We start from the raw sequence: 15,615 nt of genomic DNA, 5'->3' as shown, positions 1-15,615 counted from the left end.
CTGTGTGTGTGGACCAGATTTCACATCAGGAAGTGACTGTACTCAGGCTGTGTGTGTGGGCCAGGTTTCACATCAGGAAGTGACCGTACTCAGGCTGTGTGTGTGGACCAGGCTCCACATCAGGAAGTGACCGTATTCAGGCTGTGTGTGTGGACCAGGTTTCACATCAGGAAGTGACCGTACTCAGGCTGTGTGTGTGGCCCAGGTTTCACATCAGGAAGAGACCGTACTCAGGCTGTGTGTGTGGACCAGGTTTCACACCAGGAAGAGACCGTACTCAGGCTGTGTGTGTGGACCAGATTTCACATCAGGAAGTGACTGTACTCAGGCTGTGTGTGTGGGCCAGGTTTCACATCAGGAAGAGACCGTACTCAGGCTGTGTGTGTGGACCAGGTTTCACATCAGGAAGTGACCGTACTCAGGCTGTGTGTGTGGACCAGGTTTCACACCAGGAAGAGACCGTACTCAGGCTGTGTGTGTGGCCCAGGTTTCACATCAGGAAGAGACCGTACTCAGGCTGTGTGTGTGGACCAGGCTTCACGTCAGGAAGTGACCGTACTCAGGCTGTGTGTGTGGACCAGGTTTCACATCAGGAAGTGACTGTACTCAGGCTGTGTGTGTGGACCAGGCTTCACATCAGGAAGAGACCGTACTCAGGCTGTGTGTGTGGACCAGGCTTCACATTAGGAAGAGACCGTACTCAGGCTGTGTGTGTGGACCAGGCTTCACACCAGGAAGAGACCGTACTCAGGCTGTGAGTGTGGACCAGGCTTCACATCAGGAAGAGACCGTACTCAGGCTGTGTGTGTGGACCAGGCTTCACATCAGGAAGAGACCGTACTCAGGCTGTGTGTGTGGACCAGGTTTCACATCAGGAAGAGACTGTACTCAGGCTGTGTGTGTGGACCAGATTTCACATCAGGAAGTGACCATACTCAGGCTGTGTGTGTGGACCAGGCTTCACACCAGGAAGAGACCGTACTCAGGCTGTGTGTGTGGACCAGGTTTCACATCAGGAAGAGACCGTGCTCAGGCTGTGTGTGCGGGCCAGACTTCACATCAGGAAGTGACCGTACTCAGGCTGTGTGTGTGGACAAGGCTTCACATCAGGAAGAAACTGCACTCAGGCTGTGTGTGTGGACCAGGTTTCACATCAGGAAGTGACCGTACTCAGGCTGTGTGTGTGGACAAGGCTTCACATCAGGAAGAAACTGCACTCAGGCTGTGTGTAGACGAGGCTTCAACTCATCGTCCAACCTGGACAGACATAAGAACACCAGAACACCGGCATCACGGAGAAACCGTGGAAATGTGGGGACTGTGGGAAGGGTTTCAATTATCCATCTGAAGTGAAAACTCATCGATGCAGTCACACTGGGGAGAGGTCATTCACCTGCTCTGTTTGATGGAAGGGATTCACTCAGTCATCCCGCCTCTACACACCATCCCGTACCAGCCTTCCTGAACAGGCGCCAGAATGTGGCGACTAGGGGCTTTTCACAGTAACTTTATTTGAAGCCTACTTTTGACATTAAGTGATTTTCATTTCATTTCATGTACACACAGGTGAGAGGCCATTCACCTGTCTGGATTGTGGGAAGGGATTTAATGCTTTATCAAACCTCCGGACCCACCGTCAGGTCCACTCTGATCAGAGACCATTTAAATGTGCTGACTGTCAGAAGAGCTTTAAAAGTAAAAAGGATTTACTGATACATCATCGCTCTTACACTGGGGAGAGGCCATTCACCTGCTCCGTGTGTGGGAAGAGATTCACTTGTTCCTCCCACCTTCTGATTCACCAATTATTTCACACTGATTAGAGACCATTTAATTGTTCTGACTGTGAGAAAACCTTTAAGCAAATGGGATCTTCTGAAACACCAACACACTCACACTGGGGAGAGGCTATTCACCTGCTCGATCTGTGGGAAGGGATTCACTCGGTTAGCTCACCTTCTGACACACTATCGAGTTCACACTGGGGAGAGGCCATTCATCTTCTGTGTGTGTGGACAGGAATTCATTGCTTCTTCCAATCTTCTGATACGCCAACTTGTTCACACTGATCAGAGACCATTTAAATGTTCGCACTGTGAGAAGGGATTTAAAAGTTAACAATCTGCTGAAACGCCAGTGAGTTCACACTGGGGAGAGGCCATTCAACTGTCCCGTGTGTGGAAAGGCATTTGCTCAGTCAAACAACCTGCTCAGACACCAGCAAGTTCACAGGCGGCATCCGGGTTTGGATTCTGCTGTTATTGCTGCTGTTAACCACATGCAGGACTAAAATTTATTTGGATGCCTATTTCATGTGGGGTTCCACAGTTCTGTGGTGCAAATCAATGATTTTGAGTTAAATGTAGGGGCTATGATGAAGAAGTTGGTGGAAGATACAGAAGTTATTCATGTGTTTGACAATGCGTGGGTTTCCTCCTGGTACTCCGGTTTCCGCTTAGAAAGACGTGCTTGTTAAAGGTGACATTCTGGATTCTCCCTCAGTGTACCTGAACAGGCGCTGCAGTGTGGCAGCGTTAATGTCAGCCTACTTGTGACACTAAAAGATTATTATTATGCAGAATAAATCCGATGACAGCAGGAAGATATCAATTGCCTGGTTCAGATGGACAGAAAAATGGCAAACAGAATTCAACTGGAGCAGTGTGACATCAAGAATTTGGAGGGTAACAAGAGAAGGGAATGAAAAATAAATGGGATGATGTTGAGAATTATACAGGAACAGTGACCTTGGATTCAAAAACCATAGACTCCCGAAGATGGCTGGACAGGTAGATCAGGTGGTCAAGAAGGCATTTGGGACACTTTTCTTTCTTGTCTGAGGCCCAGATGTTGTCACTGGTTTTCCAAATTTGCAGTGACTCTTTTTAAAAATATTTTTCGTAAGGTATTTGAAATTTTTTATGATAATAACAATAACAATGACAAAAACATGGTACAATAAACATTACCACCCCCAACCCAATCGTCACACACCCCAACCATAAAACAACAATCCCCCCCCCCTTGGAATACTGTTTCTGCTGACATTTTAATTTTCCCCGAGAAAGTCAACGAACGGCGGTCACCTCCGGGTGAACCCGACCATTGACCCTCCTAAGGCTAACTTTATCTTCTCGAGACATAAACCCAGCCATGTCACTAACCCAGGTCTCCACACTCTGGAGCTTCAAGTCCCTCCACATTAGCAAGATCCGTCTCCGGGCTACCAGGGAGGCAAAGGCCAAGACGTCAGCCTCTTTCGCCCCCTGAACCCCCGGCTCTTCCGACACTCCAAAGATCGCTACCTCAGGATGCAGCACCACCCTTGGTTTTAGCAAAACCCTGCCAAAACCCTCCAAGCTTTGGGCATGCCCAAAACATGTGGACATGATTTGCTGGGCTTCCTGCGCACCTTGCACACCTATCCTCTACCCCGAAAAACTTGCTCATCCGGGCCACCGGCATGTGTGCCCGGTGGACTACCTTAAATTGTATCAGGCTAAGCCTGGCACATGATGAGGAACTATTAACCCAGCTTAGGGCGTCTGCCCATAGCCCCGCCTCTATCCCTTCTCCTAGCTCGTCCTCCCACTTGCCCTTAAGCTCCTTCACTGGAATTTCCTCTGTCTCCGAAAGCTCCTGGTAAATATCTGCTACCTTCCCCTCTCCTACCAGGTACTGGAGACTACTCTATCCTGTATCCCCCGTGGTGGCAGCAGCGGAAAGGCCGGAACCTGTTTTCTCAGGAAGATTCGCACCTGCAAATACCTAAACCCGTTCCCTGCTGGCAATTCAAATTTATGCTCCAAGGCTTTCAAGCTGGGAAAGCTCCCGTCTATAAATAGATCCCCCATCCTTCTAATTCCTGCCCTTTGCCATCTCCAGAACCCACCATCCAGCCTACCCTGTACAAACCGATGATTATTATAAATCGGGGTCCAAACCGATGCTCCCTCCACTCTCTTATATCTCCTCCATTGCCCACAGATTCTCAAAGTCGCCACTACCACCGGACTTGTGGAGTATCGGGCCGGCGAGAACGGAAGAGGTGCCGTTATCAGTGATCCCAAACTTGTGTCTTTGCATGACGCCACCTCCATCCGCTCCCACACCGACCCCTCCCCCCGCTACCCACTTCCTGATCATGGCTATATTAGCCGCCCAGTAGTAATTGTAGAAGTTTGGCAGCGCCAACCCACCCTCCCCCGACTGCGCTCCAGCAACACTTTCTTCACTCGTGGGGTTTTACCCGCCCACACAAAGCCTGAAATAACCTTATTCACCCGCTTGAAAAAGGCCTCGGGGATGATGATGGGGAGGCACTGAAAGACAAACAGAAATCTGGGGAGGACCATTTTCACGGTCTGTACCCACTCCGCCAGTGATAGCGGGAGCATGTCCCATCTCTTAAAGCCCTCTTCCATTTCCTCTACCAGCCGGGATAGGTTTAACTTGTGCAGTGTCTCCCATTCCCGGGCCACCTGGATTCCCAGATACCGAAAGCTCTACACTGCCATTCTAAGCGGCAGCTCTCCCAGTCTCTTCCCCTGTCCTCTTGCCTGGATCGCGAACATCTCACCTTTTCCCATGTTCAACTTATACCCCGAAAAATTGCCAAATTCCCCCAGGATTTGCATTACTTCCCCCAACCCCTCCAATGGGTCTGAGATATGCAAGAGCAGGTCATCTGCGTAAAGCGAGACCCGGTGCTCCACCCCCCAACCCCCCCCCCCCTCGAACCTGCCATTTCCAGTTCCTAGAGGCTCTTAACGCCATGGCCAATGGCTCTATGGCCAGAGCAAACAGTAACAAGGAGAGGGGGCACCCTTACCTCAACCCTCGGTGTAGTTTAAAATACCCCGACCTCAGCCAGTTCGTAAGCACACTCGCTACTGGTGCCTGATAGAGCAACCGCACCCAGTTAATAAAGCCCTCACCAACCCAAACCTTCCCAGCGCCTCCCACAGGTAATTCCACGCTACCCGATCAAAAGCTTTCTCCGCGGGCTTCCTGTGGCGGCTATGAAGGAGTAAGTCGCACATTTGGTGGCTCCCGCTCGGGTCGGACTTTTGGACCTTTTTCCCTGACATTTTACTGGACTTGATTTGAAAAATTGATGACAGAGGCAATTGTGAACTGAATTCGCACATCGGTGCATGGAGAGGAGGACTAGAAGTGCTCATAAGTGCAGAAACAGAAAGACAGAGAAGACTTGGGCTGAAGCGGCACTGGGAGTAAGCATGGCAGATGACTGGACCTCTGGTTTGTCGACCCAGCGGTCAACGGAGCAGTTGATGCAAGCTTTCCAGGAGGGCTTCGCCAAGCAGAAGCAAGACTGCTTTGACCCAATTAAAGAGGCAATTTCGCGGCTGGAACTTAGATTGGATGCCCAAGATCGGGTGATTCAGAAAGTAGAGAAGGAGCTGGTAGGCCAGGAGGAACATCAAACAGCGGTGGAGTTGGATTGGATTGGATAGGATTTGTTTACTGTCACGTGTACCGAGGTACAGTGAAAAGTATTTTTCTGTGAGCAGCTCAACAGATCATTAAGTACATGAGAAGAAAAGGGAATAAAAGAAAATACATAATAGGGCAACACAACATATACAATGTAACTACATAAGCACTGGCATCGGATGAAGCATAAGAGGGTCATTTAGGAGTCTGGTGACAGTGGGGAAGAAGCTGTTTTTGAGTCTGTTCGTGCGTGTTCTCAGACTTCTGTATCTCCTGCCTGATGGAAGAAGTTGGAAGAGTGAGTAAGCCGGGTGGGAGGGATCTTTGATTATGCTGCCCGCTTTCCCCAGGCAGCGGGAGGTGTAGATGGAGTCAATGGATGGGAGGCAGGTTCGTGTGATGGACTGGGCGGTCTTCACGACTCTCTGAAGTTTCTTGCGGTCCTGGGCTGAGCAGTTGCCATACCAGGCTGTGATGCAACCTGATAGGATGCTTTCTATGGTGCATCTGTAAAAGTTGGTAAGAGTCAATGTGGACATGCCGAATTTCCTTAGTTTCCTGAGGAAGTATAGGCGCTGTTGTGCTTTCTTGGTGGTAGCGTCGACGTGGGTGGACCAGGACAGATTTTTGGAGATGTGCACCCCCAGGAATTTGAAACTGCTAACCATCTCCACCTCGGCCCCGTTGATGCTGACAGGGGCGTGTACAGTACTTTGCTTCCTGAAGTCAATTACCAGCTCTTTAGTTTTGCTGGCATTGAGGGAGAGATTGTTGTCGCTACACCACTCCACTAGGTTCTCTATCTCCCTCCTGTATTCGGACTCATCGTTATTCGAGATCCGGCCCACTATGGTCATATCGTCAACAAACTTGTAGATGGAGTTGGAACCAAGTTTTGCCACGCAGTCATGTGTGTACAGGGAGTAGAGTAGGGGTCTAAGTACGCAGCCTTGTGGGGCGTCGGTGTTGAGGACTATTGTGGAGGAGGTGTTGTTGTTCATTCTTACTGATTGTGGTCTGTTAGTCAGAAAATCGAGGATCCAGTTGCAGAGTGGGGAGCCAAGACCTAGGTTTTGGAGCTTTGATATGAGCTTGGCTGGGATTATGGTGTTGAAGGCGGAGCTGCAGTCAATAAATAGGAGTCTAATGTAGGATTCCTTGTTTTCGAGATGCTCTAGGGATGAGTGTAGGGCCATGGAAATGGTGTCTGATGTGGACCGGTTGGAGGTGGGGATGCTAAGAGACCAGCAGAAAACGCTCCTGGAGAAGGTGGAGGACCTAGAGAATAGATCCCGCCGGCAGAGCTTGAGGATCGTTGGGCTCCCGGAGGGATCTGAAGGAGCGGGCGCTGGGGCATATATAGCGGCCATGTTTGAGAAGCTGCTGGGGGATGGGGCATTCCCACGACCCTTGGAGGTGGACAGGGCTCACAGAGCGCTTGCGAGGAAGCCGCGAATGGGAGACCCCCCTGAGGGCAATGGTGGTGAGATTCCACAGATATCTGAATAAGGAGCGCGTTTTACAGTGGGCCAAGCAGACATGGTGCTGCAAATGGGACAACAGTATCCTGCGGATCTATCAAGACCTGAGTGCGGAGGTAGCCAGGAGAAGAGAGAGGTTTAACCAGATCAGGAGAAGAGAGGGGTTTAACCAGATCAGGTCGACCCTTTTCAAGAAAAAGGTGAAGTTCGGACTGTTGTTCCTGGCCAGCCTCTGGGTCACATACGAGGAACAACATTTCTATTTCGAGTCGCCTGAGGAAGCGCTGGACTTTGCAAAAAGGAAAGGACTGGTGTTGGACTGAGAACTTTGAATCTTGCTGTAGCGTTTATGTTTTTCAAAAGAAGTTTCTTGTTTCTCGCTTTTTTGGTCATTATTTGTAATGCCTGCTGTATGGATCTGTGGTCAGCTGCAGAGCTGAGTGACGTAAAGTTTGCATTTGCACTGTTGGGGATGGAGGTGTGTTTGTACAGATGCTGGATCTTTTGCTTGATCTTATGTTCTGTTGGAGTCCAACCTGGGTTTTTTTAAATCTCTGTTGTACAATTGTGTTGGGATTGCCTTCCAGTTGAATATGTATGTATGAGCAGAGGGGGGGGGGATGGGGGGGGGGGGGGACCAATAGGTGGGTGATTGTCTGGCACCATGGGCGAGAGCCACCAAGCTAGCTGGGCGGACTAGCTTATGGAAGCGTAGTTGGGGGGGGGGGGGGGGGGTGGTGAACAGATGTTAGGCTTATCAAAGGGGTTGATTTATTTTGTGCTGTTACTGGGGTGGGGGGGGAGGGGGGAAAAATGTTCTGCTGATGAGGGAGGGACTGTTACTGAGGGACAGAGAGGGGGTCAGGGGCTGAGGCTGCCTGGGGTCGGGCCGGTGGATGTGTGGGGCACGGGCTGGCGACTGGTCCAAGAGAATGGATGGCTGATCGGTGAAGGGGGTCGATGAGCCCACCAACTAGACTGACCACCTGGAATGTAAGAGGGCTCAATGGGCCGGTCAAGAGAGCACGCGAGGTCCCAGGTTCGATCCCGGCCGTGGGTCACTGTCCGTGTGGAGTTTGCACATTCTCCCCGTGTTTGTGTGGGTTTCGCCCCACAACCCAAAGATGTGCAGGTTAGGTGGATTGGCCACGCTAAATTGCCCCTTAATTGGAAAAAATTAATTGGGTACTCTAAATTTATTTTTTAAAAGGGGCACGCGTGTCGTGCATATGAGAGGACTGAAGGCGGGCGTGGTAATGCTGCAGGAGACACACCTTAGAGTAGCTGACCAGATTAGGTTAAGGGAACGTTGGGCCGGACAGGTTTTTCACTCGGGGCTGTTCTCAAAGACAAAGTGAGTGGTGTTTGAGGCGGGAAGAATAGTTTCAGATGGGGGAGGCCAGTACTGGGACGATGTGGAGTTTATAAAGAGGATGCTGAGGAAGATACCGGACCTGGATTCGCATAAGCTGGTCATGGGAGGGGACTTCAGTACAGTTATTGACCCTGGTTTAGACCGGTCAAGCTCAAAAACAGGCAGGGTGCCAGCAATGGCTAAGGAGCTACAAGTGTTCATGGAGAAGATGGCGCGCGCGCGTGGGGGGGGGGGGGGGGGGGGGTGGACCCATGGAGATTTGTGCAGCCAAGAGTAAAGGAGTTCTCCTTCTACTCATACGTGCATAAGGTGTACTCCCGGATCGATTTCCTCATTCTGAGCAGGGCTTTACTGACGGGAGTGGTAGACACAGGGTGCTCAGCGATTACAATCTCAGTCCATGCCCCGCACTGGGTTGACCTACAGGTTAGTAAAGACAGTAACCAGCGCCCGCACTGGAGGTTAGACATGGGGCTCTTAGCGGACGAGGTGTGTGGGCGGTTGAGGAAATGTATTCAGAATTACCTGGAGGTCAATGACATGGGGGAAATTTCAGCAGCGGTGGTCTGGGAGTCATTGAAGGCGGTGGTTAGAGGGGAGCTGATCTCGATACGGGCCCACAGGGAGAAAGTAGACAGGACAGAGACGGACCGACTATAAAGGAGATACTACAGGTTGACAGGAGGTATGCGGAGACCCCAGAGGCAGGGCTTCTAAGGGAATGGCAGAGGCTACAGGCAGAGTTGGCTTGCTAACCACAGGGAGGGCGGTGGAGCAGCTGAGAAAGGTGAGGGGGGCGATCTATGAGCATGTAGAGGACAGCAGAATGCTTGCACAGCAGCTTAGGAGGAAGGTAGCCAGGGAGATAGGGAAAGTAAAGGATTGGGCCTAAACCTGGTGGGAGATTCAGCAGGGTTGAACAAGGCGTTTAAGGATTTTTATCGTAGGCTGCACGGGTCGGAACCCCCACCGGGGCCAGAGGGGATGAGGCATTTCCTAGGGGGGCTGAATTTCCCGAAGGTGGACGGGAACTGGTAGAAGGGCTGGGGGCTTCGATCGAAGAGATAGGGTCTGAAGGCCATGCAGACGGGTTCCCAGCGGAGTTCATGAAAACGTTTTCTGGGATTTTGGGGCCGCTGTTGGTGAGGACATTCAATGAGGCAAGGGAGGGAGGGGTGCTTCCCCCGACGATGTCACAGGCCACGATCTCACTGATTCTGAAGTGGGATAAGGATCCGGAGCTGTGTGGGTCATACAGGCCGATATCCCTATTGAATGTGGACGCCAAACTGCTGGCCAAAATTTTCTCCTCTAGGATTGAAGATTGTGTTCCGGGGTTTGTTAAGGGAAGGCACCACGGCACCACTTGGGGCAGCACGGTAGCCTTGTGGATAGCACAATTGCTTCACAGCTCCAGGGTCCCAGGTTCGATTCCAGCTTGGGTCACTGTCTGTGCGGAGTCTGCACATCCTCCCTGTGTGTGCGTGGGTTTCCTCCGGGTGCTCCGGTTTCCTCCCACAGTCCAAAGATGTGCAGGTTAGGTGGATTGGCCATGATAAATTGCCCTTCGTGTCCAAAATTGCCCTTAGTGTTGGATGGGGTTACTAGGTTATGGGGATAGGGTGGCGGTGTTGACCTTGAGTAGGGTGCTCTTTCCAAGAGCCGGTGCAGACACGATGGGCCGAATGGCCTCCTTCTGCACTGTAAATTCTATGACAATCTATGAAGGCAATTGGTGTCCAATGTAAGAAGGTTGCTAATTGTGATTGTGATGCCCCCAGAAGGTCGGGAGGTGGAGGTAGTGGTCGCAATGGATGCAGAAAAGACTTTTGATCGAGTAGAATGGGAATATTGTGGGAGGTGCTGGGACGGTTCGGATATGGACGGGGCATTATTGACTGGGTCAGGTTTCCATTTCAGGCTCCTGTGGTGAGCGTACGGACGAATAGGACGACATCGGACTATTTTAGGCTACACCGGGAGACGAGGCAGGGGTGTCCCCTCTCCCCACTGTTATTCGCGCCAGCTATAGAGCCGCTGGCAATTGCGCTGAGAGCCTCAAGGGGCTGGAAGGGGTTGATCCGGGGGGAGTGGAACACAGAGTCTCACTTTATGCAGACGACCTGCTTCTCTATGTGTCAGACCCAGAGGGGGTTATGGAAGAAATCATGATGATTCTAGGGGAATTTGGCCGGTTCTCAAGGTACAAACTAAATATGGGGAAAAGCGAGATGTTTGCGATCCAGGCAAGGGGACAGGAGAGGCGATTGGGAAAGTTTTAGGTATCTAGGCATCCAAGTGGCACGGGAATGGGAACAGTTACACAAACTTAATCTAGCCCGTCTGGTGTACCAAACAAAGGACGGTTTTCGGAGGTGGGACGTGCTCCCACTGTCACTAGCTGGGAGGGTACAGACGGTGAAGATGACGGTCCTTCCGAGATTCCTGTTTGTGTTCCAGTGTCTCCCCATCTTTATTCCGCGCTCCTTCTACAAACGGGTTAACAAAGTTACCACCGGCTTTGTATGGGGCTGGTTTAGCACACTGGGCTAAATCACTGGCTTTTAAACCAAGGCAGGCTAGCAGCACGGTTCAATTCCCGTACCAGCCTCCCCGAACAGGCGCCGGAATGTGGCAACTAGGGGCTTTTCACAGTAACTTCATTTGAAGCCGACTTGTGACACTAAGCAATTTTCATTTCATTTCGTATGGGCGGGCAAGACGCCGTGAGTAAAAAAGGGGATGATTGAGCGGAGCCGGGGAGAGGGCAGGCTGGTGCTGCCAAACTTCAGTAACTATTATTGGGCGGCGAATATAGCCATGATCAGGAGGTGGGTGAGGGTCGGCATGGCGCGTATGGAGGCACCAGTTTGGGTGCACTGATAACGCACCTCTGCCGTTCCCGCCGGCACGGCACTCCAGCCCTGTGGTGGTGGCAGCCCTGAGAGTCTGGGCGCAGTGGAAGAGGCATGTGGGAGCGGAGGGTGCATCGGTCTGGGCCCCAATCTGTAATAACCGCCGGTTTGCCTCGGGAAAGATGGACCGGGGGTTTCGGAGATGGCTGAGAGCAGGAATTGAGATGATGGGGGATATGTTTACAGAGGGGAACTTTCCTAGCTTGAGGGAGCTGGAGGAGAAATTTGGATTGGCGAGGGGAAACAAATAAAGGTACCTGCAGGTGCGGGACTTCCTACCTAGGCAGGTCTCAACCTTCCCGCTCCGACCACCAAAGGGGATTCAGGACAGGGTAGTTTCCAGAGTGAGGGTGGGAGAAGTGAAGGTCTCCGACATCTATAAGGAGCTCATGGGGGTCAGAGAACATGCAGACCGAGGAGCTGAAGCGCAAATGGGAGGAGGAGTTAGGAGGAGAGATAGAGGATGGTCTCTGGGCGGATGTATTGAGTAGAGTCAATGCAACCACAACATGTGCCAGGCTCAGCCTGAGACAGTGCAAGGTCGTTCACCATGCTCAAATGACAGTGGCCCGAATGAGGGTGTTCTTTGGTGTAGAAGACAGGTGTGCAAGGTGTGCGGGGGGTGGGGGCAGCGAACCATGTCCATATGTTCTGGACATGCCCAAAGCTCAGGGGATTCTGGCAGGAGTTTGCAGACGTCATGTCCAAAGCATTGAAAACAAGGATGGTGATGAGTCCAGAGGTGACGATTTTAGGGGTGTCGGAAGATCCGGGAATCCAGGAGGAGAAAGAGGCAGATGTTCTGGCCTTTGCTTACCTGGTAGCCCGGAGACGGATACTATTAGCTTGGAGGGACTCAAAGCCCCCGAAATTGGAGACCTGGCTATCGGACATGGCTAGCTTTCTCTGTCTGGAGAAAATCAAGTTTGCCTTGAGAGGGTCACTGTTAGGGTTCGCCCGGAGGTGGCAACCGTTCATCGACTTCTTTGCAGAAAATTAATCGTCAGCAGAAGGGGAAGTGGGGGGGGGGGTTAGTTTAGTTTAGAGTAGGGGGTTAATACAGGTGGGACCTGCAAGGGGGTAACAGACTTTATTTTGCACTGTGTTTATAGACTTATGTATATTGTTTATTTTGGCGTTGTTGTAAAACCAAAAAATACCTCAATAAAATGTTTATTAAATAAAAAGTCTAAATCATTCATATATAACACACAAAGCATGGAATTTTGTCCTGAACAATCCAGAAATCCACTGGAAAGTCTTCCAGTCATTCCCCTTTGCTTCCTGCTGCTCCAGCTGATGACATTTCCAGCGTAATGGAAGTGCCCTGGTTTTCCCACATGGAACTGGATGTGCATTAGTTATTTCATCATTAACTGACTTAAGTAAATAAACATAAGATTCAAACAAATAGGGCCGTACAGTAACGCAGCAGTTAGCACTGCGGCCTCACGCCGTTGAAGTCCCAGGTTCGATCCCGGCTCTGGGTCACTCTCCGTGTGAAGTTTGCACATTCTCCCCGTGTTTGCGTGCGTTTCGTCCCCACACCCAAAGATGCGCAGGCGAGGTGGATTGGCCATGCTAAACTGTTCCTGAATTGGAAAAAATAAATTGGGTACTCTAAATTTATATCAAAAAAGAATAAAACAAATAAAGATTCATCATGTCCTCGCCAATCAGTTTTTTCCATTATCCTGAAGTAACCTTATTTTTATAGGGAGTTAAATGAAGTGTGTTCCCAACCCCTCGTTATCTAAATTTCCATTCACCATTTTTCTGTCCACCTGACCCAGTCCATGGCTTTCTCCCTCATCGTCTAAAACACATCAGCAACTTTTGTATAATCCTGGTGCATACATTTCAGTCTAAATCATTGATATATACCGGAAAACTGTGGAGCCCCACTGGAACAGATGTCCAGGCGTCATTCAGTCCTGAATGTGACTAACAGCAGCAACAACAGCTGAATCCGAACCCTGCTGTTGCCCAGTGAACTTGCTGATGTCTGTGCAGGTTGTTTGACTGAGTGAATCTCCTCCCACACACGGAGCAGTTAAACAGCCTCTCCCCAGTACCGCTCCCACATGTGGGCCACACGGTAGCACAGTGGTCCGCACTGTTGCTTCACAGCTCCAGGTTCCCAGGTTTGATTCCCGGCTTGGGTCACTGTCTGCGCGTTGCCCCAGTGTCTGCGTGGGTTTCCTCCGGGTGCTCCGGTTTCCCCCACTGTCCAAAGATATATGGATTTGCCATGCTAAATTGCCCTTAAGTTTCCAAAAAGGTGAGGTAGGGTTATGGGTTAGGTTGGAGGTATGGGCTTAAGTCGGGTGCTCTTTCCAAGGGCTGGTGCACTCGATGGGCCGAATGCCCTCCTTCTGCACTGTAAATTCTATGATTCTGTTTCAGTGTGAACTCGCTGGTGTTTCAGCAGATTCGGTTTACTTTTAAATCTTTTTTTAGTCGGAACATTTAAAAGGTCTCTGATCAGTGTGAACAACTTGGTGCCTAGTCAGGTTGGATGACTGAGTGAATTTCTTGTCACACACGGGGCAAGTGTACGGTCTCTGCCCAGTGTGAACTCGCTGGTGTTGCAGAAGGTTGGATGAACATGTGAATCCCTTCCCACACACAGAGCAGGTGAATGGCCTCTCCCCAGTGTGAGTGCGTTGATGTAACAGTAAATCCTTTCTGCTTTTAAAGTTCTTCTCGCAGTCAGCACATTTAAAAGGTCTCTGATCAGTATGAACAAGTTGGTGTCTCAGGAGGATTGATGACTGAGTGAATCCCTTGCCACACACGGAGCAGGTGAATGGCCTCTCCCCAGAGTGAGTGCGTTGGTGCAACAGTAAATTATTTCTGCTTTTAAAGCTCTTCTCACAGTCAGCACATTTAAACGGTCTCTGGTCAGTATGAACATGCTGGTGTGCGATGAGATTGGATGATTTAGAAAATCCCTTCCGACACACGGAGCAGGTGAATGGCCTTTCCCCAGTGTGAATACGTCGGTGAGTTTCCAATTCAGATGGGTAATTGAATCCCATCCCACAGTCCCCACATTTCCACGGTTTCTCCATGGTTATTGACAGGTTATCAGGTGTAGGTGGGATCCAGATTTGCCGTCACTATCAGATCAGCCGTGATGTTATTAAATGGTGGAACAGGCTCACGGAGCTGAATGTCCTATTGCTGCTTCTTGATTCCTATGGTGTGAATGTCCTTGTCTCTCCAACTTGGATCATCAGTTGAAGCCAGAGTACGGTTTCTCCTTGATGTAAATGCTGCAATTTGATTTCATGCTGTGTGATTGGTTAAAGCTCAGTTCCAGCTAACTGTGGAAAATTACTCAGATGTCTGTGTCTCGGTGCTTTTCCCAATCACAGTGATTTTTGAAATTTTTTCCGAAAGACAAAACAGACAAACATTTCTCCTTCCACGTTGAAAGGCCAGTCCTGATGAATCAAGTGACTGTCAGATCTCAACATGATGTTTGCATCTGCAAATATTCTGTAAAAGGAAACTACATTGAATTACTGTGAATATATAAGACACAAACAGTCCATTCTCTCACAGATTCTATCAATACTCGGCACACGTCTCCGACTGTCACACCGATCAAATCTCAGCCTTTCAGCTGATTTTCGGTTCCATTTTCTCTCATGTGCTTGTCCCGTTTCCTTTTGAAAACATCTCAGCACTTTCCTCAGCTCATTTCCATGGTAATGTGTTGCACATTCTAAACCTCTGATGAATAAATTTGTCCGTATTGCCCTCTTGGATTTATTCGTAACTATCTTGTATTTATGACTTGTTGTTTATTGATGGTCCCTGGTTTTGGACTCTCTCACATCGCCCCTCTCCAAACTACTGATAATTTAAAAGATTTATAGGTCACTGCTTAATTTGTTGTTGTCGATAGAAAAAGGGCCCACTCCATTTAATCTTTCCTGAGAGCTGTAATCTCTCATGTTACAAAAGCCATCACTGTCAGTCTAGGATAGAAATTCTGAACAGGCAATTCTAGTTTCTCTGGAACTTTTTTCTTCTCTTGCTCCCCCAAAGCTGTCAATCCCAGTCCCACACACTCTCCCTCCTCCCTGGGCTGAAATCCAAACCCATCTGCACCATTTTCTTCCTCCACTCCCAGTTTTCTCCCTCCCTCTCCTCTGCCTGGGTTCAGTTCTCCAGCTCCTGTCTGCAGACTGACAATAAAACCAATGGGTCTTATTGGGGTTTGGAGCCTCCAGCGGGTGTTTGCGAATCCTCCCCGCCCACCTGCCAGGGTTTCCTTCCTTGCCAGAGATCAGAGTCCTCATTGATTTGAGTGCAAAGTGTAAGCTCTTATTTCTTGTCCCCCTCCCCCATCCTCTGATGTGAACCATCCTCTAGT

General features: G+C 50.1%; 1 protein-coding gene across 6 annotated transcripts in view; it reads right to left on the bottom strand.

The window, feature by feature from the left end:
• LOC140421413 (uncharacterized) overlaps positions 1 to 15,615 on the bottom strand; it is a 122,613-nt gene that overhangs the window by 84,893 nt on the left and 22,105 nt on the right. For 3 of the 6 annotated variants that reach the window (XR_011946749.1, XR_011946746.1, XR_011946748.1), the window contains one exon: positions 12,386 to 14,732. The exons of 1 other annotated variant lie outside the window; for it this stretch is intronic. The gene's annotated coding sequence lies outside the window, so the exon portion shown is untranslated. Of the gene's footprint in view, positions 1 to 12,385; positions 14,733 to 15,615 lie in introns of those variants that run through there. 2 more of the 6 variants (XR_011946750.1, XR_011946751.1) reach the window with 1 other exon arrangement.

The sequence above is a fragment of the Scyliorhinus torazame genome, chromosome 5 (assembly GCF_047496885.1).
Source record: "Scyliorhinus torazame isolate Kashiwa2021f chromosome 5, sScyTor2.1, whole genome shotgun sequence".
In the NCBI taxonomy this organism is placed as follows: domain Eukaryota; kingdom Metazoa; phylum Chordata; class Chondrichthyes; order Carcharhiniformes; family Scyliorhinidae; genus Scyliorhinus; species Scyliorhinus torazame.
The sequence above is the reverse complement of the archived record's forward strand: the minus strand, read 5'-3'. Positions and strand labels throughout refer to the sequence as shown.